At 43.5% G+C, this 26973-nt stretch overlaps 1 pseudogene; it reads left to right on the forward strand.

The window, feature by feature from the left end:
* Nucleotides 1–1012: 1012 nt before the first annotated feature.
* The window catches only part of LOC148136659 (putative G protein-coupled receptor 139), a 77566-nt pseudogene continuing 51605 nt past the window's right edge, over nt 1013–26973 (forward strand).

The following is a 26973-nucleotide window of genomic DNA, read 5'->3' on the forward strand; positions in this document are numbered from 1 at the left end:
ACTTCAGAGAACATCGCTGGGACACCTGCACCAACCAACCCTACCAACCCGTGGCTAAACACTTAACTCCCCCTCCCACCCTGCCAAGGACATGCAGGTCCTTGACCTCCTCCACCGCTAAACCTTAACCACCCGACGTCTGGATGAAGAAAGACTCATCTTCTGCCTCGGGACCCTGCAACCACAAAGGATCAATGTGGCTTTCACCAGTTTTCTCATTTCCCCTAACCCCACCTTATCCCAGATCCAACCTTCCAATTCTGCACCTCCCCCATAACCTGCCCTACATTTCCATCTGTTCCATCCTCCTCTCCAACATATCACCTCCCAATCCAACTTCATCTACCTATCACGTTATCAGATAACTTCCCCAACCCCATCCCTTTCCCACTTATCTCTCAGTACCCTTTGGCCACAAGCCACATTCCTGATGAAGGGCTTACACAAGAAATGTCGATGCTCCTCTGATGCTGCCTGACTTCCTGTGTGTTTCCAGCACTACATTCTTGACTCTGATCCCCAGCATCTGCAATCCTCACTTTCCCCCATGAGTTAATGTATCCAGAAATTTCCCCACCTGATATTTTATGCAGCTGGTCTGTCATTTTGTCCCTGCTTCCTTTCTAAAAAGAGTGGGACATATACAGCCCTACAATGCTCTGGAAATACTCCCATACACAAGGACAAAGTAAAAAAAGGAAAGATTTAAAGTCCGTCCATCAGTAACCCTCATCCATTCCATCGAGACTGAGTAAATGTTGCCTTTTATTATGACATGAAATGTTATGGAAGGAAGGGGTTAACATGACTGTAATTAATGTCAGTCTCCAGGGATTCTAATTATCACAGTGGAGAGTTCCCACCTTTTAATGATAAATGGGCACCGTTCAATGTGTTATCGCAAAGTGTGAGTCGGAGCATCACCGACAGCACAAACAGAGATCAGCAGCTCCAGATAGTGAATGGGAGAATAGATCATAATCTGAGAACATTAGACTGGTATGTTCCAACAATGGATCAGAACCTGAGAACATTAGACTGAAATGTTCCAACAATGGATCAGAATCTAGGAACATTAGACTGGAGTGTTCCAACAATGGACAGAGGTGTATCCGATTATGTTTGGTCTCTTTCTACATATTATGATCGGTTGTCATTATCATGGCGGATCTATTATGTCATTCGGATTATTCAATATTTTTATTATCCTCTCCTGTTTATCGTCGGTGTCCCTGGTAAGTCTCACCGTCCAGAAATGTTTTTTTCTATAAACCAGTTATGACTGTGTTACTGTTATTTCATGTAGTCTTCACTTCTTGCCACTATTATTGTTCATGTTGAGACTCTTAATCCAGATATTCACTCTGCAGACCACTATTAACTGCATCAGGGAGCATGTTCAATTACTGTCTCCCTTCTTGCTTCTAGCAGTGTTACTCATGGGTCTCTGTGTTGACCTACTCAGTTTCAGATGTGAAATATTGTCTCACTGTCCTTGCTATTTAAATATTGGGAGTGCGGATGTCATTGCCCTCTATTATGTTCACAAACTCCACTTCCTTCATGAGACTCCATCCCATCCCTAGCTAATATCTTTTTTATTCATTTCTGGAACCTGGGCATCGCTGGCTGGCCAGCATTAACAGCCCATTTCTATTTGCCTTTGAGAAGGTGTTGGTGAGCTGCCTTCTTGAATCGTTACAGCCCACTTGCTGTGGGTTGACCCACAATGCCATTAGGGAGGGCATTCCTGGAACCTGACCCAACGACGGTGAAGGAACAGCGGTATATTTCAAAGTCAGGGTAGTGAGTGGCTTGGAGGGGAACTTGCAGGTGGTTTTTGACACAAACGAATCACAACTTTGATGATCCCTTTGGCCATGAGTTGATTCCTGACATCATGCCCTGACCATGATTAACTTTAACTACTCACTGCGCCAGAATATACTTCACTGGCTTAACTCATCTGCTGTTTGAACTTTGAGCTGTGAAATACAGACTTAATCATGACAACAATCTGCTGCTGACATTCTCGGGTTGAAACCTGCAGAAACTAATCTGATTCGAACTCACACCAAAATCCCATTCATCTGACATTCCTGTGCACGCTGATCCATATCGATGTTGTGTCTCGCAATGCTTTAATTTCAATATCATCGAGTACTTTAACTCATCTGTCCATGAAACTGCCCTCAATCTCTCTGTGTCGATTATCCAAATCCCTGCCAGTTGTTCTTACGTTAGCTGATTTCCTTTAAGTGTATTTTCCCTCAAGCAATGATTTTCACACTCAACCACCCCAAGTGCACGACTCCCACACCCCCGCCCGCCACCACTCGCGCACATACACACACACACACACACACACATCTTATATTGGTCCAATGGAGATATAAATCTTCCCCTGCTTTGATGGGTGTATCATTCCCATATGATAGTAAAGGTTTGCAATACTCCCCATGCTGGGCAGATAATCCAGTTTACTGGGCACTAGCATGGCTTGCACAGCTCTCCATGTTAGTCTGTCATGCTCTCCAATTTTATTTTGTTTGAAGTGTTCTGTGAAGCCAATTTAGAATTTGATGTAACAAACCATTTCAGCTGATCTGACAATACCTTTATGCAATGTTCTCATTCTTGTAATTTTGCTCTCTAAAGGGTCAATGTTCCAGTTAGTCCCACTATCCAATCTTTTTCTCCATATTTCCACAACACGCTCTCAGTTAATTAACTGTTTGTTTCTGTCTTTCATGTTTATCTCTCTGTCCCTCTGTTTTTTTTTCCCTCACCTTGGTTTTTGGTTCCCTCGTGTATCAAGTGCTGACAGTGGGAAAATTTGAAACAGTGAAATTATGCGTCTTGGTCTGTTATTCACTCCCCGGTGTGTCCAATGTGGTGTTCCATGTTTAGTGGAGTGTGTGTCGGGCTGTCGTTCACTTCCCAGCGTGTGCCATGTAGTGTACCATGTCTGGGTTGGGTGTGTGTGTCGGACTGTTGTTCACTTCCCGGTGTCTCCCATGTGGTGCTCCATGTTGGATAGGCACTTCAGCAGCTTTGACTCACGTCTTTGAAACTTGCTCTATGCCTGTGCACTGGCCGTCTGACATCTGTATTTGTCCCTTTGAACTGATCATTTGGTCAATAACACGAGGAATCCTCTTGAGTATTATTGTTAAGGACCAGGTACCTTATATCTCTGACTATGCTGTCACTTTAAAACAGGTTATTTGCTCTTTTTCTTTAAAAAAGAACTTAAAGGCCAAACTGCCTCCTGCAAACGGCTGAAGTAAAAAAATCTTAGGAGGCTTTTAGGTTTTTTTTATAAACAGTGGCAACAATGGTTAGGCTTTCCTGTTTTTCTGAGCTGTAACAACTACCAGGTGCCTGGCGTGGGAGAAGGGTTGAATCATTCAAGTAAATGATCCCTCGCTGCTATTCTGTCTGAAACCTAACTTAATGCTGTTTCCTCCTGTATTGGAGAATTGCATTCGTGACTGATTGGCCTTGGATGTGTCGTTTTGCAAAGGGATGGGTTTATGGGATGTTAGTACATTGGAATATTTCGTTAGCAGACGGTACTGTATCTATTATTCTGGTAAGGTTTGCAGTAGTTCAGTTATTCTAAACTCCTCTTCTTTTTGTATGTATTTATATTAAAGCGTATAAATAAATTGTGTTTTGCATAAAGTTGAGTGGTTTGACCAGCCACATCACATCTGGAACACTTACTACACATCTACCTTTACTATAAGACAAGGATGGCGTTAAGGCTACCATCTTAAAGAATTTTAAGGCAATCTGGTCTGTTCCTTAGCAAACTGGGGCCTTTTGTCCGTTTCGAAAACAATGTTTCCAAATTGGTTCAGAGTTAGAATCCCTACACAGTCTGGAAACAGGCCATTTGCCCCAGCAAGCTCACACCAACCCACCGAAGAAGAAACATAGAACATAGAACATGACAGCGCAGTACAGGCCCTTTGGCCCTCGAGGTTGAGCCGACCTGTCATACTAATCTGAAACTTATCTAACCTATACAAATCCATGTACGTCCGTATGCTTGTCCAATGAAGACTTAAATGAACTTAAAGTTGGCGAATCTACTACCACTGCAGGAAAGCATTCTTTATTACTCTCTGAGTAAAGAAACTACCTCTGCCATCTGTCCTATATCTATCACCCTCAATTTAAATCTATGCCCCCTCGTGCTCACTGTCACCATACTTAGAAAAAGGTTCTCCCTGTCGACCCTATCTAACCCTCTGATTATCTTATATGTCTCTATTAAGTCACCTGTCAACCTCCTTCTCTCCAACGAAAACAGCCTCAAACCCCTCAGCCTTTCCTCGTAAGACCTTCCCTCCATACCAGGCAGCATCCTAGCAAATTTCCTCTGCACCCTTTCCAAAGCTTCCACATCCTTCTTATAATGCGGTGACCAGAACTGTACACAATACTCCAAGTGCCGCTGCACCAGAGTTTTGCACAGCTGTAGCATAACCTCGTGGTTCCGGAACTAGATCCCTCGAATAATAAAAGCTAAAACACTGTATGACTTCTTAACAACCCTATCAACATGGGTGGCAGCTTTAAAGGATCTGTGTATCTTGGACACCGAGATCTCTCTGCGCATCTACACGACCAAGAATTTTACGATTAGCCCAGTACTTTGCATTCCGGTTACTCCAACCAAAGTGAATCACCTCACACTTGTCCGCATTAAACTCTATTTGCCACCTCTCAGCCCAGCTCTACAGCTTATCTATGTCTCTCTGTAATCTACAACATCCTTCGTCACTATCCACCGACCTTAGTGCCGTCTGCAAATTTACTGAGCCACCCTTCTACGCCCTCATCCAGGTCGTTTCTAAAGATGATGAATAGAAGAGGACCCAACACCAACCCTTGCAGTACATCACTAGTAACTGGATTCTAGGATGAACATTTCCCATCAACCATCACCCTCTGTCTTTTTTCAGCAAGCTAATTACTGTTCCAAATTGTATGTCTCCCACAATCCATTCCTCCGCATTTTGCACAATAGACTTGCTGAAATCCATATACACCACATCAACCGGTTTACCCTCATCTACCTGTTTGGTCACCTTCTCAAAGAACTCACTAAGGTTTGTGAGGCACGACCTACCCTTAATAAAACCGTGCTGATTATCCTTATTCAAATTATTCTTTTCCAGATGATTATAAATCCTATCTCTTCTAACCTGTTCCAAAACTTTGCCAACAACTGAAGTAAGGCTCACTGGTCTATAATTACCAGGGTTGTCTCTACTCCCCTTCTTGAACAGGGGAACCACATTTGCTATCCCCCAGTCTTCGGCACTATTCCTGTAGACAATGACGATTTAAAGATCACCGTGAAAGGCACGGCAATCTCCTCCCCGGCTTCCCAGAGGATCCTAGGATAAATCCCATGGGGCCCAGTGGACTTATCTATTTTCACACTTTGCAGGATTTCTAATACCTCTTCCCTGTGAACCTCAATCCCATCCCAGTCTAGGAGCCTGTATCTCAGTATTCTCCTCGACAACATTGTCGTTTCCTAGAATGGATACTGTGGAAAAATATTCATTTAGTGCTTCCCCTATCTCCTGTGACTCCACACACAGCTTCCCACGACTATCCTTGATTGGCCCTAATGTTACTCTCGTCGTTCTTTTATTCCTTAAATACCTGTAGAAACCCTTAGAGTTTACCCTGTTCCTATCCGCTAATAATTTCTCATGTCTCATCCGGGCTCTTCTGAGCTCTCTCTTTCGGTCTTTCCTGGCTACCTTGTAACCCTCAAGCGACCTAACTGAGCCTTCACATCTCATCCTGACATAAGCCTACTTCTTTCTGTTGACCAGAGATTCCACTTCCTTCATAAACCATGGCTCCCGCGATCTATAGCTTCCTCCCTGCCTGACAGGTACATTTTTATCTAGGACACACATGAGCTTTTCCTTGAATAAGCTCCATATTTCTCATGTGCCCATCTACTGTGATTTCCTTGCCCATCCTGTGCTTCTTAAATCTTGCCGAATGGCATCGTAATTTCCTTTCCCCCAGCTGTAACGCTTGCCCAGTGGTATGCACCCATCCCTTTCTATCACTAAAGTAAACATAACGGAATTGTGATCGCTATCAACAAAGTGCTCACTTACTTCCAAGTCTAACACTAAGTGTCATTACCCATACCAAATCTACTGTCGCTTCGCCCCTTGTTGGCCTGTCGAAATACTGTGTCAGGCTGCCCTCCTGCACACACTGGACGAAAACTGACCCATCTATAGTACTCGTACTATAGTGTTCCTAGTCAATATTTGGAAAGTTGAAGTCCCCCATGACAACTAACCTGTCTCTCTCACTCCTATTGAGAATCATTTTTGCTATCCTTTCCTCTACACCTCTGGAACTATTCGGAGACCAGTAGAAAACTCCCAACAGGGTGACCTCTCCTCTCCTGATTCTAACGTCAGCTCATTCTACCTCAGTTGACGAGTCCTCAAACATCCTTTCTGCAACTGTAATACTGTCCTTGACCAACAATGCCACACCTCCCCCTCTTTTACCATCTTCACTGCTCTTACAGAAACATCTCAATCCTGGAACCTGCTACAACCATTCCTGTCTCTGCTCTATCCATATCTTCGAAATAGCCACAACATTGACGTCCCAGGTTGACCAACACATGCTGCAAGTTCACCTAACTTATTCCGGATACTCCTGGCATTAAAACCAACTTCTTGCTTGCTGGTGCCATCTTGTGTCCCTGAAACGTGATTTTGGACCTCCCTACGCTCAACCTTTCCTATGCTCAAACCAAAATTTTGGTTTCCATCCCCCTGCTGGATTAGTTTAAACCCACCCTAATAACCTTAGTGAATTTTCCCCCCAGGGTATTGGTACCCATCTGATTCAACTGAAGACCATACTGCTTGTAGAGGTCCCTCCTACCCCAGAAAGAGCCCCAATTATCCAAGAATTCAAAGCCCTCCCTCCTGCACCATCCCGGTAGCTACATGTTCAACTCCTCTCTCGCCCTATTCCACGGACAACAAACTAGAGACAACAACTCTGTTCATCCTAGCTCTGAGTTTCCATCCTCGCTCCCTGAATTTCTGCCTTCAATCCCCATCTCTCTTCCTCTCTATGTCGTTGGTGCCGATGTGGATCACGACTTGGGGCTGCTCCCCCTCCCCCTTAAGGGTCCCAAAAAACACGCTCAGAAACGTCATGAACTCTGGCACCTGGGAGGCAACACACCAACCGCGAGTCTATCTCGTCCCCATAGAACCCCCTAACTATGGTGTCCCCAATGACTACTGCTCTGCTCCTCTTCCCCTTCCCTTCTAAGCAGCAGGTACAGAGGCTGTGCCAGCGCGCCGTGCCCCACTGCTTTCCCCTGATAAGTCGACCCCCAAAAGTATCCAAATAGTATAATTATTGTTGAGGAGTATGGCCACAGGGGATCCCTGCACTGCCTGCCGGTTCCCCTTGCGTCCCCTGACTGTAACATATCTGCTTTTGTATTGTACCTGAGGAGTTACTTCCTCCCTGTAACTCCTCCGAATAACCCCCTCTGCCTCCCGAATGATCCAAAGTTCATCCAGCTCTAGCTCCAGTTCCCTAACGAGGTTTTCGAGGAGCTGGAGTTGGGTGCACTTCCCGCAGATGTAATTAGTAGGGACACTAGTCGTGATCCTTACCTCCCACGTTTTGCAGGAGGAACATTCAAATGCTCTAAGGTCCATTCCCACTATTCTAAATTCCCAAATAGACTGTTGAAAAATAAGGAATAAAACATAAACTCATTACCTTACCAATCTGGCGCACAGTACCTTTTTTTTGGTTAGTGGAGGAGGATGGATGGGAGACACTATCCGAGTAGTGTTTCGGATAACACAGTCACACAAATATATGATTTCCCGTAAGTGCTTCGCTCCTCCCTCACACCTCTCGGCAAATGGAGGCCCAAATGTCTGAAGTAAAGTTATTAAACACATAGACTCACCTTCAAAGAAGGTTGTGAAAAATAAACTCTGTAAGTGTATGTGAGGTGAGTTGAAGTGTATTTTGTGAATCAAACTAGAAAGCAGGTTAATTTGATTTGATGTTCTGTGGTCAGAAGGACTAATTAATAACCTTGCTCTGATGAAGCTTTTGAGGAATAGCGACATTAATACGTTGCATTTTACACGGCGTCTGTATACAGTGTAGAATGGTTGAACATTCTGCTCAAACATTATGGAATCCTGAAGGCAAGAGGGCCAAGTTCGCTCCAGTGAATTGGGAAAGTACAATATAACATTCAGTAGGAGAAAAGCAATAATTATGAGAGTCATAGGGTCTTACAGCACAGAGATAGGTCCTTCGAACCAAAGTGGTACATTCCATCCAAAATGTCCATCCACATGAACCCCATTTCCCTGCCATTGCCCCGTATCCTTTTAATATTTTCCTATCCATGTCATTGTCCAAATGCGTTATAAATGGTGTTAATGTACCCGCCTCAAACATTTCCGCTGGCAGCTCATTCCATATGCTTTCCACATTCTGTGTAAAAATTTGCCCCTCAGGTTTCCTTTTATTCTTTCCCCTCTAACCTTAAACTGATGCCAACTAGTTCGGGATAGCCAAATCCTAGGAAAAAAGACTGAGCGCTATCACTCTATTTATGCCTCCCATGATCTTATGCACTTCAATCAGATACCGCCTCGGTCTCATGCACTCTAAAGTAAAATGTCCAAGCCTGTCCAATCTCTCTTTGTACCTCAACTGTTGAGTCCTTGCAAGGTCCTTGATTTTTTTTCTGAAGTCTTTCCAGTTTAATAAAATCTTTCAAATAGCAATGTGAACAAAACTGGAAAAAAAATGCTACAAGTTGGCTCACAATGCTCAACAGCAACCTGTATAACTGCAACATAACTCACCCGACTTCGATACTCAGTGCTCTGGCTGAAGAAGGCCAGTGTGCCAAAAGCCTTCTTCACTGTGCTGTGTACGTGTCACTCCACTTTCAGAGAACTATGCACCTGAACTCCAAGGTCTCTATGTTCCACTACACTCACGAAAGCCCTGCCATTTACCATGAAATTCCTACTTTGATTTGAGTTTATAAAATGCAAGAACTTACACTTGTCTGTATTAATTTGGCCATTTCTCGGCCCACTTCCCCAGCTGATCAAGGCCCTACAGTAATTTCTGAGAACCTTCCACACTGTCCACGATACCGCCTATTTTAGTTGGACTATAACCTGTTGGACTATAACCCGGTGTTGGGTGAGTTTTAACTTTGTACACCCCAGTCCAACACCGGCACCTCCAAACCATGCCTATTTTAGTGTCACCTTCAAACTTACAAATCATGCCTGTACCTCCTCATCTAAATAATATGTAAATATAAGTATTATGTGCATGCATAAAACAAACTGCAATGATGCCAGCACCGACCCTCCGAGGCATTCCACTCGTCACAGACCTCCAGTCTGACAAGCATCCTTCCTCTCGGCTTCCTACCATCAATCCCAATTTGGATCTAATTTGGCAGTTTCCCCCTAAATTCCATATGACCTAACCTTCCAGAGCAACGTCTTATTGAACTTTGTTGAAGAACTTACTGAAATCCGTATGGACTACATATATCACCCTGTCTTCGGCAACGTCGCCAGTCACTTCATCAAAGAACTCTAACAAATTTGTGAGCCATGATCTCCGATATGTAAAGCCGTGCTGACTGCTCCTAATCACATTTGCCGTTCCAAATGCGTATACATCTTATCTCTCAGAATCTTCTCAAGTATCTTACTGATGACAAATTTTTATGTTTACTTGTCCCTCGTTCCCAGGTTTTTATTTGTAGCCCTTCTTGAGTAAGGGCACAGCATTCGCTCTCCTTACAGTCCTCCGGGGCCTCACCCGTTGGCCAGGGATGATTCAAAAGTACCAACAAGGACCCCCGCAATTTCTTCTCTGTCCTCCTGCTGTGTTCGTGAATATAATTGGTCAGGAACACGAGATTTACAGAAATACTGCGAAGTATGAAAAATACGTCTATTTCTTTCAGGTAAAAACACCAAAGAGTGAGAAAGTGACTTAACGATTATCAACATAACAAACTAAAGATTATATTAATCATAGGAAGTGACTTCAGAAGAATTCCAGACATTGTGGAATCCTGAGAATTCTCACACATTGACGATCCAGAAAAGGAGGGCCGAGAAACTGACACGGAAATGAAAAAGAGAACATGCATGCCGACAAACAGGAACACAAAGACTGCATATATCTACAATTTATATTTCGAAGAAAACAAAATAAAAGCAGTCAAATGTGGAAATTTGTAATCGGGAGAGGAGAGGTCATTGTGGAGAACAGGGAAATGGCCAAGAAAATAACCAGTTACTTTGCATCAGTCTTCATGGAGGAAGATCCAGAAAATCACCCAGAAATACCAAATGATCATCTAGAAGTTGTGGACCAATATACATTAAGTCAATTTATATTGAGTAACAAGGTAGTACGTGAACATGTAGCCTGATTGAGCATTGTTAAGTCTGACAGACCAGCTGTACTTCTTATCAAAATCTTCAGAAATAAATCAGCAAAAAAAGTATTAACTGTGCTGTCAATGACTGTGTTTTATTTTCCTGTACATTCTGCAGAGGCTGGAAGACATTGTGGATAAATGGAAGGTAGTAAATGTGATCCAAGCACTGTTAATGAATGGAAGTGATCCAATCAACGACAAGGTGAAGAACAGACAGTGTGGAGAACTGCAGACCAATTAATTTGACATCTGTAGGGAAACTTTTGGAATCTATTATACAGGATGAGATATTGGATATTTAGAAGCGAACAGCAACATTGCAAAGAATCAGTATGTATTTCTCACAGAGAAATCAGATTTGATAAACTTCGGAATTGTTTGAAGTTATTTCTTACACGAGTGATAATGGGAAACAGTAGAAATGGGCACATTATAGATTTTCAGAAGGCTTTCTGTAAGAACTCAAACAGTGAGTTCGTAAATACAATGAATGTGGAGGGTATTTGGAGGAATATATGTAAGTGGAAAGTAAAAGTTTGGTATGCCTTCATTTAAGGGAGTCAGAACATTGATGGAAAGACAAGTTGAAGCAGGTTCACAGCGCGTTGATGAGACTGTAGCTGGAGCATTGAGTGTAGTTTTGTTGACCCAATCTGAGAAAGAATATACTGACCAAGGGGAAGTGTAATGGACATTCTCCAGATTAAATCCTCACATGGCATAATTGCCTGATGAAGAAACTCGGCCTGTGTTCTCGTGATTTTCAAAGAATGAGAGGTGGGTCGCAGTTAAACTTATAAAATTCACTAAACATAAGACAAGTTGGAATGTTTCCCTGGTTGTCCAGTCCACATTCTAGGCGAATAATGGGAGAATCTGGGACAGGCCATTTAAGACTGCAATAAGGCGAAAGTTCATCACTCAGTGAGGACTGTCTAACACAGGGGCATGGAACCAGGCTGGCAGGGCAAGATTAGGGAGAATCCCCAGGTAATCAACAAGCATGCTGAATGGAACAGAATAACCAGGGACCAGGTCGGACTCATTAGTCACTTGCCAAGTTGCATCCAAATCAACTTTAGTGGTAGGTGACAGAGGGTGGTGGTAGAAGGCTGTTTGTGTGACTGGAGACCAGTGCCCAATGGTTACCCACAGGGATTAATGCTGCATCCCTTTTTATTGGTAATTCGGTGGGTGCTGGTGTTGGACTGGTGTGGACAAAGTTAAAAATCACACGACACCAGGTTATAGTCCAGCAGGGTTATCCGGAGTCACGAGCATTCAAAGCGCCCAATCAACTGGTGAAAAGCAGCGCTTCCAAATCTAGTGCCTCCAAATAAACCTGTTAGACTATAAGCTGATATGTTGTGTGATTTTTAACCTTATTATTTGTGATATTCATAAATGATGTAGGTGTGAATATGGAGGAGGGTGGTGAAGAGAGTGAGAAGTAAGTTTGTGTTTTACACAAATATTAGCCGGGTGGTTGGCAGTGAGGAGGAAGGCCTTTTCTTGCAGGAAGATATAGAAGGAATGGTCAGACGGGTGGATCAATTGCAGATGGAATGTAAACCTGATAAATATGAGGTGATGCACATTGGAAGAAGGAACCAGACAGGGGAGGCTTCAATGAATGGCAGCACACTAGGAAGGTCAGAGGATGCTTCTCAACACATCACCGAATGTGACTGGGTAGGTTAGTACACAAGTTGACAAAGCATCGAGACCATAAACATAGCCTTTGTTCATCGAGGCATAGATTATAAGAGTTAGGCCAGGTTTGAGTACTGTGTGTAGTTCTAGTAGCTACATTATAGTAAGGACGTGATTGCACTGGAGGGGGAACAGGGAAGATTCACCAGAATGTTCTCTGGCAAGGAGCATATCAGCTATTAAGAGAGGCTGGGTAAGCTGAGGTTGTTTACTTTGGAGCAGAGAAGGCTGAGGGGGATGTAATTCAGAAGGATGAGATTACAAGGGGCATGGAGAAGGTAGATAGACAACAGCTGTTCCTTTTAGTCAGAGACTCAAGAACAAGAGAGCACACTTTTAAAGTGAAGGGATTGAAGTTTAGTGAGGATATGAGGATTGCTTTTTTTTTTAACCCAGGGGGTGTTGAGGTCTGGAATGCACTTCATGAGGGAGGAGTTGTCAAGGTAACCTCACAACTGTTAAAAGGACTATGGACGAGCATTTGACTGTGTACCTCGTGTCGGGAAGTGGGGCTAATGTAAACTGAGAGAGCCTGTATTCCATGGGCTTTAGGAAACGAGTGGCGATCACAGTGAAATATTTAAAACGCTGACAGGGTGAGACAGATTGGAAGCGAGGATGATAATTTTCCTGGCCAGGACGTCTAAAACACGCTATTAGGTACAGGTAGGTCACTCTGCATTGAGATGGGAATAAATGTCTGCAATCAGAGACTGGTGAAACTGGGGAATTCTCTCCCACCCCAATCTGTGGAATCCAACACTAAAGGGATAGAGAGAGAGCAGGAATATGGGGTGAAGATAGAGGATCAGATACCAATATATGTTGTTTTCCAGTGACACGGTATTTATGTTCCTGTGCAACACTGTGTTGTAGAAAATCGAACAATATTATTTATGAGGCCTATGAGAAAAAGAGAGTAAAGGGCGAGCCCCCAAGATATGAGTAAAAACCAAAAATTAAAGTTAGTCTAACGCACAAACACTAGTAAAGTTTAAGTAAATCTTGAAATCATGGATTGTCATGAAATAGTGCAGTAAATGCAACACTTTCGCACTATAGTCACTGACTACAACCCTATAACTTTCACCAAGCTGTTGACCAGAAAGCACGCAGGCCGACTGACCACTGATGCTGGCACGGATTTCCAGTTCTCCCCAAGATTCTCCCACTGGTTTGAAACGAAATTTCCTTTTTAAGTGTTGACTACAATTCCCAGTTTCAGGTTAAGGTTCAAGGCTTGCAGAGCGGATTTCATTCCTGTTGTAGCTCAACACACTGAGGATGTATTTTGCAGACAGAGGATCCTGAGGCTGGGTTTTCCTGTTCAGCTGGTGCTGGGGATGGAATCGTGTCACAGTAAACGGGAGCTCGCTTTCAAAAGAAAGGTGTGCAATTCACCAATCGCATTGCAGCCAAATCGTGTTTAATAAACATGCGTTTTCGGAGAACTGCCTGTACATGGAATGGAGGAGCAAAATTGATGGACTGATGTTTAAACATACTAAGGGATATGAACACTGTGTGGGGTAAAGTGCATTGACAAGATTTCTCCATGAGCTAGAATGAGGAAGGATCAATGCGTCGAATGGAATTCACCTTTCCCGATGTTTCTCTACAGTCTGCGGTGAAGCTCTGTAGCTGTTGTCACAAGCTTTCAAACATTAGGAAGGCAGCATCTGTCCGGTCGACAACACTGTGTTTTCCATTCCTTTTTCCGAAATCAAGCTTGGTGCTGGGTGTTGTGTCTGGGTTTATTCTTTAAGACCTCGGAGCAGTTTGATACAATTGAGTGTCTTGCTTGATCATTTCAGAGACCATTGTAGAGTTTATCAATTGTCTGTGTGTCTGGAGCCACAGACCAGGAAAGCACGAGAGATTCATTTCCTGAAAGTACATTAAGGAAGGAAATTGGTGTTTACAGTCGACATTGGCTTCAAGGTCACTGTTACTGACACCAGGTATTTTTAGATTAGATTACTTACAGTATGGAAACAGGCCACAGACCCAACAAGTCCACACCGACCCTCCGAAGAGCAACCCACCCAGACCCATTCCCCTACACTTAACACTAGGGGCAATGCAGCATGGCCAATTCACCTAATCTGCACATTTTTTGATTGTGGGAGGTAACCGGAGCACCCGGAGGAAACACACGCAGTCACGGGGTGAATGTGCAAACTCCACACAGAGAGTCGACTGAGGTGGTAATTGAACCCGGTCTCTGGCGCTGTGAGGCAGCAGTTTTATTAATTGTTTTTTTAATTTCTCCCAGTGGCTAGACCATTAGCCTGGTCTGGATTAGTAATCCAGTGACATTTCCAGAACAGCATCATTTCCACATGGGGACCCGTCGGAAACCACACTGCACAGGTGCTGCTTGACAGCTCTGTCAACAAGATCTCCCACCAATGTGACTATCGTGATGGGACTTCCAACGTGGGAATTGGTCAGATTGCAATTATTCTCCTCTTCGAGGACTGGAGACAGTTGAGTAATTTTTCACATTGCCAGGGAGATGTCAGAGTTGGAGCTGGAATGAAACAGCCTCCCCAAAGGACACGGCTTTATATGCATGACATGTCTTCAGTCCTACTGCAGGAATGGTGTCAAGGCCCATTGCTTTTATCGTATTTACTGTGTCTAGCTGTTTCTTCATGTCACGTGCAGCGAATCTAGTTGATTAAAAACTTGCATCTGTGATTCTGTGGACATCATGGCGAGGGTGAGGTAGATCATCGACTCGACACTTCTCGCTGAGGATTGTACAGATAACACAACCTTGTCTTTTACACTGATGTACAGTGCTATTCCATTACTTAGAATGGGGATATTTATGGAGACATCTCCTCCAATGAGTTCTTTAACAGTCCATCGACATTTATGCTTGGATGTGGCTGAACTGCAGAGCTTAGATCTGACCTGTTAGTCTTGAGATAATTTCCCCCTCTCCATCCGATGTTAGTCCTGCTGTTTGGAATGTAACCAGTCAAGTACGTTGCCATCAGGTTTAGGTACACATGGTTCTGACTCTACAATATTCACCCACACTCGTCACTGAAACATGGGTTGGCTTGATGATTATGGTAGGCTGACGGATTATCCGGGGGTAGAATTACAGATTGTGGTTGAATGCAGTTCAACTTGTACTGCTGCTGTGGTCTACAATATCACATGATAACACAGTCTCAGCTACAAAATCTTCAATTAAATTCTACTGACTGTCCCCTACTTCACATCGAGACCCATTCACCCATAAGCTCCGTACGCAGTGACCTAACCATTTTTCTGATGTGGTCACATTTTCATATTCTCATTCTGCTGAGGGTTTCTCCCTAGCGTTACGCCTCCACTTTGTTACAATACTCAAACCTTTAACATATGCATCTGAATCTTTTCCTTTCCTGTCATGCCATCTTCTGTGATTGATGTGGATGTGTTTCCCTCTGGTTTTCTCCCCGACCATGATTAAGAGGTCCGTAGTGCCAGCCTTATGCAGTTTCAGAACCTAAGAATTTGTGCACCATGTGTTATAGCTCACTTCCTGTTGTAGGATGCTGCATGCTGGACAAGACATTTGAGCAGCTTTGACCTTTGTCTCTGGAACTCGTTCAAAACAGAAATTGCTGAAAAACTAAGCCGGTCTGGCAGCATCTTGTGGAGTGAAAGCAGAGTTAATATTTCGGGTCCCGTGACCCTTTTACAAAGTGCTCAGTTTATCCAGCAATGTTTGCATTTTTATTTCCAGTATCCATAGTTACTTGTTTAATTGAAAATCTGTGTTGTGCCTATTCATTTCTGGAGAAACTCAACATGTGTGAAAGCATCCGTAGAGACAGAGAAACAGAGTTAACGTTTCAAGTCCAGCGTGACTCTTCTTCAGAACTGAAAAGGATTTGAAACTGGGATTTTTAATCCATTGACAGAGGTGGGGGAATGAATGACAGGGAAAAGGCGGTGTGTCAAAAGGTAAGTGGGCTTTTAGCTGTGGTTAATTAGAAAATAATGTAAATTGGACTTTAATTAAGGTGTGAGTAGTGGAAAGAGGTTCTCTCGATTGAGAGCAAGATAAAGAAGACACTGCTACACAAGGGCACAGGGAGACCAGAAGGGAGAATGTGGACCATATGATATTACACAGACGTGACCACAAATACGTTTTCACTGTCGAGATCATCACCCCTTCAGGCAAAGGATTTATTTTGTTTACATGCTTATTGGCACCAATAAGAGTTTCATGCTGCCTTAGTATTGTACCATGCAGAAAAACAAATCACAGTATTAAGTTTGGGCTGAGTTGTTTACCGGTCATTTTAATACTGTGTCACATTTGCAGTGTTTATCTTTAAATGCTTGTTCTTGAAGTTAGTAACAGACGGAGTGTAGGAGGTTGGGGGCTGACATTACAGAAGAGTACAAAATCCAGAGAGGCATGGATAGGGTGAATAGCCAAGGACATTTCCACAGGGTAGGGGAGTTGAACATAGAGGACATAGCTTTAAGGTGGAAGGGGGAAGATATAAAAGGGACAAAGGGGCAACCTTTTCACTGAGAGGGGGGATGTGTCTATGGAATCAGCTGCCAGGCGGAGAGTGGTGGATGCATGCACAGCTACAACATTTCAAAGACATTTGAACAAACGTATGAATGGGAAATGTTTTGTGGAATATGGGCCAAATGCGAGCAGATGGGACTAGTTTAATTTGGAAAAATTGGCCAGCATGGACAAGTTGGATCAAAGGGTCTGTTTGTGCGCTATATGACTCTATGAGTCTAGAAAGCGAGGGAAAACGAATAAAAGATATGATGTAAGCAAATTGGCAAGAAATATAAAAACAAGCATTTCGAGCTTTTCGGTGCATATAAAATAAGTGCAAGATGAGTGTGTGACCTTGGGTAGAAATGAAGTCATGAAAATATATTGAGGACATTTGGCGGGTGTGATTGTGAAATTGGCTGGAGGGAACAGGCAGATATTTCACACCAGTATCTGACATCGTTCCTCAAAGGGAAGGCACTGTGACTATTTCAATGACATAATGAAAATGGAATAGGAGAGAAGTTCATGAGCTGTTTTTATCAAAAGAAACAAGGTTTTTAACAAACAGATAAAACTAACGGTAGACAGGTCAGCAGTAATTCATAGTTGGATTAAAAGAAGTGGCGACAGAGTGACTGGCGGCACTGTGTGAAATATTCCATAACTCTGTGGATTACAGAAATGTTCCAACGAAAGTGGAGAACCTCCAGTGTGGCGCCTGTCTTCAAGAAAGGAGCAAGATAGAAAGCAGGAACCATTTAGCCGAACCATTATTGCTGGGAATCTGCTGGAATCTGTTCTTAAAGAAGGAATTGCAGGGCATTTAGAAAAGCTTCACGTAGTCAACATGTTTTTTTTAAGGTGAAGCTATATTTTGTCCTGTAAAATCATACAAAGATTTTTTGGAGATCCCTGAGAATGTCACAATCAGTCTTAATAAAGGCGAACTGGTAGACACGAGGCTTTCCAGAGATTTTCCACAAGGTATTAAAAAATAAAGATTCTGACACAAAACAGATGACGGATAATGCATTATCATGGAATGACGATTGGTGAACACATAAAAATCAGAGAGTCAGGATTCATCGACTTATGATAAAGATGTATCTACTGGAGTACCACAAATATCAGTCTGGTAGGTTCAGTTATTTACAACCTACACTGATAGCCTGATGGCGGGAGCTCAGTGCAACATACATCCGAGTTTGAGAATTATTGAGCGCATCTAAAATGGTGAGGCTATTATTCATTGTGGTTGAAATGAATGAAGGTGATGTTACTGAAATGTACAAGATACAGAGGGGGTTTGACGAGGTAGATGTTGAGAACGTGGCTCCACACCTGAGCAGAGTCTCGAACTTGGGGACATAGAATAAGGGATATCGATTTCAAACTGGGATGTAAAGAAATGTCTCCTCTCCCAAAGTAGTGAATATCTGGAATACCCTAACCCAGACAATTATGGGGGCTGGGTCACTGAATGTATTTACCGACGGGGCGGATTGGGCTTTGACATATCAGCGAGTTGAGGGATACAAGGGGTTAGCAGGAAAGTGGAGTTGAACCGTGGAGTAGATCAGCAATGTTCTTCTGAATAACAGTGCAGGTTTGAGGGGCCGAATGGCCTACTCGTGTTCCCATTTCTTACGTCTTTATGCTTTTGCAAAGTCACTGGTTATTTTCCTGGAAGTCACCTTGTACAATGTTGTATCCAGGGAGAGCAGAGGCCTTGTTTGAGTTAACGTTCGGTGGGGTATGGGGCTGTAGTCACAGCGAATCTAGGTCTGTAACATGACCCATATCTGGAGCAGAAGTTACAAAGAGGGGAAGCCTGGGAAAGAGGGATTGTGGGTGGGAGTCATTTCCTGAACCAAACTGGATTTTGCGTGTACATTTCCAAAACTACACCTAACCATCGCAGTGGCCTCGAATTGACCCTGTGTAGCAGGTCCGAAGGGCTGAATGGAACATCAGAACACAGGGCTGCGGGACTCGAGATGGCTATTCGGCACTTTGACACTACTACACCAGTAAATAATGTCGTGGCTCATCTCATTGTGGCCCCAGCCACACTTTTCTCAACATGCACCATTATCCCTGATTCACCTATCTGTGGACAATCAGATGAAGGCAGCCTCGATATACTATAAAGGTGAAGCCATCTTAAACTTCTGGGAAGGAGAATTCCCTCGTGAATAAATTCCCACTTTGTGAATTTCTTCTCACTCTTGTTCTGGCTGAGGTTGTAGACCGTCACTGTTTCATTTTCTTGCCCCACTCATCCACTGCTCACAACAAATTTTAATTGTAACCAGGTTGGTGATATGGCAGATGATAAAGGTCTCAGACTGGGTCAGCTTCAGTGATAGGAACAAGTCAGGCAGATTTCTTTAGTCGGACGCAAGTAATTAATAGAACTAACAGAGGAGAATAGTGGGTTTGTGGTTCGTACTGTTGCCTTACATCACCAAGGAGCTTGGTTCAATTGCAACCTCGGGTGAACGTCTATGTGGAGTTTGAACACTACCTGTGTCAGTGTGGGTTTCCTCCCAGTGCCCCAGTTCCCTCCCACAGTCCAAAGATGTGCAGCTCAGAGTGGATTGGTCATGCTAGATTGCCCATAGTACCCAGAGATAAATAGGTTAGGTGGGTTAGTCATGGGAAATGCAGGGTTACATGGTTGGGGCGGGGGGGGGGGGGGGGGGGGGCAGATCTGGTTTCGATGCTGATTGGTGAGTTGGTGTGGACTCGATGAGCAGACTGTCCTGCTTCCGCACTGTTGAGGTTCTATGAAAATGATAACAAGTTTGGATTATACAAACACCCAGGGGTTATCGACCTGACCCACTCTCCTCAAGGTCTTGTATGTTTCAATCAGATCGCCTTTCATTCGAAGAGTAACCTGTTAAAGCACTTCATCCCTGGAATACCTGAATTCAAACATCTCTGAACTGCTTCTAACGTAATTATATTGTTTCTCAGGCAAGGAGACAAAAACAATTCTCCCACACAGATGACTTTTATGTTTGTGTTTTTTCAGTGTTGTGAGTCTTTTTAACTCTCTTCCCCGCAGAGCATTGGGGGCAGAGATATTGAATATTTCTGAGGCACAGGCAGAGGATTCATAAATACCAATGGAGTCAAGGATTATCAGGGAATGTGCAGGAATGTACAATGTCGGGGAAACGCTGACAGTGGTACAAATCCACACTGCGTCAGAACATCCAGGTATATAATGCAAAGCAGAATTATAACAAAGGTAATAATTTAAAATGCTGGCAATGATAGAATAGAGTTCCAAAAACCATGGGGCTGCTCTGTCATTACTGGGAGACCACTCGTGGTAGTTTACCCTGAGGGTCACCACACCTCGGATGATGGGGTGAGGTTTAGAGAGCGTCCCTTTCATGCTAACCTCTGTCAGTGTGGGGAATTGAACCTGCGCTTTGGCCTCCCTCTTTATCACAAACCAGCTGTTCAGCCAACTGAGTGGGAGACTGTGTAACTGTTACAGACAGAAACAGTCACAGAGAAAGAGCAAGAGAAAATTTCATAACATGGAAAAAAGGTACAATTCAGTTAAAGGTCATGATAACGGCTGAGGATAAAAACGTTCTCTGCTAGAAATTGTATTTTATAATGAGCCAAGTGTTTTGAAGCTGCCTTTTCTTGAATACAATAAGGTGAGACAAGTGAAATAACCAGAATTACTAAATGTGATTGGATATCAATAACCATAAAATAAGTGTATACACTGATTGTTCTGTGTAAAATGTACTTATCATTACATCGAAGTATAAAGCTGATGCAATATATTGTTTGGAGTGTCCGTCCACATGGAAAATGCCCTCGAACAGGCGCTTGAAGAAAACCGAATTAAAAGTGCCTGAGTGTCGTCTGCTCAGTGACAGGAACCCAGGGGGTTGATTGACTAAAAGTTCCTCCAACATGGAACTGAGAAAACCTTAAGTTCATTTCGAGCACGTTTAAAGGGCTGAATGGCCTCATGATGGATTTGAACTGTATGTCATTTGAGATGTGTACATTTCTACTCCTTCCAATTGTATGTTACCTACTGGGGCATCGACATTACCCTAAAAATGGGAATTATTTGGAACATTATCTGTCGTATTCCATATTTGGCACTCTGTCAACATGTGGGAGTATTGGAAAGGCAACAGATAGATAGAGAGAGAGAGAGAGAGGGAAGGTGCTTCCTGCAGTAATGAGAAAGGTGGAGCGTGAGCCTTGTTCGGGGGTAGGTGCTATAACTGATGTACTGTGAGTGTGAGGGATCAGAAAGAATACAGTGACTTTTATCCTGACAGAGCGGGGAAGGTTATTGATGCTTGTCCTGTATTGCTGGACATTTTCTCAGACCGCAGATACTGCATTGAGCTGGGTGGTGTGCTCAGACCATGCACAGTGGGTCTGTTGGTGCCGCCTCCTCTGGGAAGAGAATGGTCCTTCTCTGTGCTCGCCCATCCACCAGGAGCTCCGTATTCCTGTTAAAGAATCATGGTGTAATTGCCCATTTTCTGTCCTGCTCGGGGTAGCCCCGAACCGATAAAGCTCAACTGTGTGTCCATTGGCCTTTTAAAGATGGCACCAGTGCCGGGCTAATGGAGTATCGGGGCATCAATGCGATGGTGAGTACCTCAGCCATGATGGGTGGGAGAATCGGGCTGGTATTGAATGAAGGGGATATCGTGGGGTGGGGTGACTAGTTATTGTGGATGGAAATGTGTTGCTGGAAAAGCGCAGCAGATCAGGCAGCATCTAGGGAACAGGAGAATCGACGTTTCGGGCATTAGCCCTTCTTCAGGAATGGGGACAGTTTGTCCAGCAGGCTAAGATAAAAGATAGGGAGGAGGGACTTGGGGGAGGGGCGTCGGAAATGTGATAGGTGGAAAGAGGTCAAGGTGAGGGTGATAGGTCAGACTGGGGTGGGGGCGGAGAGGTCGGGAAGAAGATTGCAGGTTAGGAAGGCGGTGCTGAATTTGATGGATTTGACTGAGACAGGCTGGGGGGAGGGGAAATGAGAAAACTGGTGAAAACTGGTGACTAGTTATTGTGGTGAGTTCGATAAGATAGCACCAGGAAACTAGCTCAGCCTCGGCCAGGCAATCCCTTTGTCACACTCAATGAAAATGTCACTGAAACAAATTATTGTTAGATTCAGCCCAATGAGTAGAAGACTCTGCTGACCCCACTCCTAGTTACAAAGCTGCAGAACAAATGCTCAGCCAAGACTTTCCATCATTTGAAAATACACCAGCATCACCTTCATCCATCATTCCTGGGAATACTGGCTCATGTTGCAGGATACTGTCAAATTAACTTCATTTCAGCATTCTGACACCTGTGATCATACGTGATTTTTTTTCTCAATCTCCCTTTCTCATTTTTCCTAAAATCCTTTTGTTTGTTGGTATGTGAACTGATTCCCCCGCCACCTCTCTCTGGCAGGGAATAGGGAATATCGACTATGGAATAAGGACTGTGTATCAGAGTGATAATGTAACTGGACCGGTAATTCAGCGGCAGAGGCTATGGCTCCAAACGCAATGTTTAAAATCCTAACACAGCCGGCAACAGAGCTTAAATTCGAATGACAAAATTTGGAATGAAACCTAATTTCATTCATGGAAAAGAGAAACCATCTGGGTTTATTTTTATGTTTCACTGATAGCCTTTGGTAAAGAAACTTAACATTATTGCCCAGTCTGCACTTAGTGTGACTTCAGATCCCAAACAAAATTGTTGTGTCCATATTGCCTTGACAAATTACCTCACAGTCAAGGGTAATTAGTGATGGGCAACAAATGCTGCGTTTGACATTGATGCTGACATCCCAGGAAACAACAGCATTAAAAGTGAAATAAACCAAGGAAGTGTGGATCTGGAGATCTGAAATAAAATCCGTCAGCGTCTGAAAGTATTGGGGAATCTCAACAGGTTTGGCAGGTTCTGTGAGGAGAAACAATGATAACGTTTCGAGTCCAGTGACACCAGTCTGGATACTGCATTTACAGAGTGTCTGGGTCCATGGTAAACATATGGAGCTGAGACTACACAGGAGGGAAGCTCTATAATAGGGAGGAGGAGGGAACTGCACTATCCTCCTTGAGATTTCCCGGAACATTTGTCTAAGCTGGTCTCATTCCAAGTGTAAAGTGCGAAACCAGTTTGTTTAAAATATGAGGTGATCACTGTGTCCCCTCCTTCAGTATAACCTGTCGCCTCACACCAGGGACAGGACTGTATTGACACTCACCATGAAGTGAACTGGATTGATTCTGGAACTTTCTAGGCAGGAGTATGTGACATATCCATTATCTACGGAGTGCAGTCCTCTGATGTATCACTCGCTGATAGAAGCCATCTGTCCCGCTGAGAGGAATGTATTGGTTCTGTCTCCACAGAGGAAGGTACAGAATCAAACTAGAAAACAGAGTGGCTGGTATGAAAGGTGAACTACAGAAAATTAGAATTAATAAAACGTATGTCTTTGAAAATCTCATTGAACTGACGGTTTGTAAGGTGATGCATCTGATTAGCTACTTCCAAGAGTATTGACGAGGTAGCAACAGAGCTAGTAAAAGAATTATTGATTATTTTTCAAAGCTACTTGGATTCTGGAAATGATCCTGCAGACTGGAAAGCAGCTATAGTGAAACTAAATATTTAAATCATATCGGAGAGAAAAAAACAGAAAAGTAGATACTGGATAGCATGATGTCAGCTGTGAGGGAAAAAAAAATAATTGTAGCCTGTTATAAGAATGTGACTACTTTACACTTGGAGAATAATTATATGATTTGGTAGAGTCGGCCTAGATTCAGTAAAGGGAAATGATCTCTGATAAACCTGCTCGTGTTTGCCGAGGTTGTCCGTTGTGACATCAACAATTGAGAACCAATGGGAGTGGAGTATTCGAATTTTCAGCAGACGTTTGACATGGATGAATACAGGTGAGTGGGGAATGTTGGAGTCCATGGGTAGGTAGGGGTGGAATATGTGCCATATGGATGAAAAATTGGGTAATGAAGATACGAGAAGAGTAGTGTTTTTCTCTGGACTGAAGTCTTGTTGGGTATCAGATGGATCATATTGGACAATAGCTTTCCCATTGGTAGTGTTTTGTTGAGCCAGTATTTAGGGTATTGTGTACGGACAGAATCTGCTTTATAAATAATGATCTCTTTGTCACAGATACAATGCAAAGGAGTTTCACCAGACTGAACCCTGGCATGATAGTACCATCAGGAGACAGTGCAGTAACTGTGTGCTTAATCTGAAGCGCTGTGAGAGAATAAGAAGTTGAAAGTTGATGGTTATGGACGGACACTCATTATGTCTCAAACAGCTGAATAGAGTGAAAATTCAATACTTTTCACTGGATGTTTGATTCCCGATAGTTTACATGCATCAGCAGAGCACCCATGTCGATTGACAGAGAGGTGCAGGCTCTGAATGAACTCTGAACACGTTATTGCACAGTTACTGCCAGACACTGCATTGATTGTCATTTGAATGCAATCCTATCAGCAGCTAAAATCACTTCACTCTGAAACGGTTAGCCATTCCCCACCAGCTTCTGACCTCCATGGCGACAATGGGCCTGCTTTCTTGGAGATGGAAGACAATTTGAAGAATGGCTGAAAATGTCGGCTTCATTCCTACTGTCAGAAAAAAACATTTAAGCAATATGAGTAAGTAAGCCACTTAGTTCAATTTGGAGCAGTCTATCTGTTCAGTTCCTGCGCTATTTGTTTGTGATGTTGGAGCATCTCTCAGATCTTCCAGTTCCTGTGTTAGTGGCTTGAGAAGCTGAATTACCTCCTCCTGCTCCTTTGTAAGTGATTCCAAGTGTGACATGGCCTCTTTCCGATCCCGTGTAAGTGACGTGTGGGAGTGAGCATATTCCTTCTCTACCTGTGTAACGGCAGGAGGGACAGAATTAGCTATCATACGTCTTGCTGAGTAGTTTTGATGGGCTGAAAGACTTCCCCATATTCCTATAAACCCAGATTGAGGTGCTGAATGAGCTCCTTCTTTTACTGTGAAAACGTACAGTGCTGTTATATGAATGTTAACAGCACGATATTCAATGTTGTCCAGGTTTTGTTGCACATGAACACAGATTGCTTCAGGAGCTGAAGGGGGACAATTTGTTCTGAACATTATGCAAACTTCAGCGATATCCCCACTTCTGCTCAGTGTGGACTCAATTGGCTGAATGGCCTCCTTCCACACTGTAGGGATTATTTGATGATAAATTACAGATGCCTGGTCTAAAGGAGCTACCCTGAGGATCTCCTGCAGTGATGTCCCACGGCTGAGATGATTGATGCCGTCTGATAATGAACATCTTCACTTGTGCTATGAATGACTCCAGACAGTGGAGTGATCAAAATCATTTTTAATTAAGTGCGCTTTTGGTCAGACTCCTTGGTGTCTTCCTTAGTATAGTACTGAATTTGTGCATCCTGCATTATTGTTCACTTCCTGGTTTATGGCACTACATGTTAGATAGGGCGTTTGAGCAGCTTTGACACACGTCTTTGAAACTTTCTCAAAATCAGAAATTGCTGGAGAAACTCAGCAGGTCTGGCTGCATCTGTGGAGACAGAGAAACAGAGATAATGTTTCAAGTGGACAAAGTCTACATTGAAAAGTGGACAAGGTGGACAATGTTTCAAGTCTACATTTCAGAGCAAAAGTGGACAAAGGATGATGGGAAACTGAGCATGTCGAGGTGCAATGCCATAGAGGAGGGGCTTTTGATTGTGGTGAAAAAGAAACTGACGTAAAATGGGTGTAAATTAAAGTGTGAATGGGAGAAATTGGTTGTTTGTATTGTGCGTAAGATAAACAAGACGCAGACAAGATCATTGGGAGACCAGGAAGATAGGGAAACCAGGAAGCAGAATGAATGAAGAATGGAGAACAGTCATAATGGGGTCAGTCTGTGAAGTTATGGAATTGAATATTAACTCATCTAGGTGGAAACGTACCAAAGTGTGAAGTGAGGTGTTACTCGAGCTGGGGTTGTGCTTCATTGGAGCATTGCAGCAGCCCAGCACCAATACGTTAGCATGAGATCAAGGTAGGTTATTGAAATGGAAAGCAATGAGAGTGTCATGGTTATTCCGAAAGAGTGAGAGTGTTCCTCAATGCAGTCTCTGTTTGGTCTCCCCAGTGTAAAGGAGACTGTACTCTGAGCATCAATGACAGCAGACTGGATTGAAAGAGTACAAGTGAAATGCTGCTTCACCTGAGAAGTGTGGTTGGGGCATTGTACAGCGAGGAGGGAAGACGTGAATGAGCATGTGTTGCTGCTTCTGCAATTGCATAGGAAGGTGCCACGGAAGGAGTGGGGAAGTGTTCGGGGTGAAGGAGGGTGTCACAGAGGGAACAGTCCCTGTGAAATGCTGACAGTGGACGGCAGGGGAAAATGTGTTTGATGGTGGTGTCCTGCTGGAGGTGGTGGAAGTGGTGGAGAATGATTCTGTGAATGTGGAATCTAGTGCAGTAGGAAATGAGGACAAGGGGGAGCTATCATTTTTCTGGGAAGGATGGGATGGAGTGAGGGCAGAAGTGAGGGAGATGGGCCAGTGACAGGTGAAGGTCCTGTAATCGGAGTTTGGGGGTTTCTGGTTTGTTAGGAAAAGGAGGTCACGTCAGAGGCAGTTCACTGGAATGTGGCATCATCAACCAGAAACAACAGAGATGGGGAAACTGGAAGAATGGAGTCAGCCTCCGCTGATCATGTGTTCAGCCACATGCAGAAGCTCCCCCTGAATGATTGAAAAGAAACAGACATCAAAATTGAGGACTTCTGTCTCACACCTGCTCTGAAGTGGGATGTGTAAGTAGACCCAGAGGAAGGTCAGTGGGTGTACATGGGCACACATTCAAGCAGATATCCAATACTGCTCAGAAATTATTGTTTTTGTTCAAAAAGATGGACTTGATAAGGAGACGAATCACCCAGATTTGACAAAAGCTGTCAAGGATACTATTCAATCACAATTTGATGAGTATTAGTGAGGGGCCGGGTTTAGGATATTTATTTTAGGGACCGGAAGCAGATGCTAGGTATGAATTTCAGCTGTGTTTCCTGAATTCCCCCCAGAAACCCCCGCCATTGCTGTGCCATCCTCTTCCC

The sequence above is a fragment of the Chiloscyllium plagiosum genome, unplaced genomic scaffold (genome assembly GCF_037043375.1).
Source record: "Chiloscyllium plagiosum isolate Xiang-an unplaced genomic scaffold, Cpla_swu_hap1 HiC_scaffold_45, whole genome shotgun sequence".
NCBI classification, from domain to species: domain Eukaryota; kingdom Metazoa; phylum Chordata; class Chondrichthyes; order Orectolobiformes; family Hemiscylliidae; genus Chiloscyllium; species Chiloscyllium plagiosum.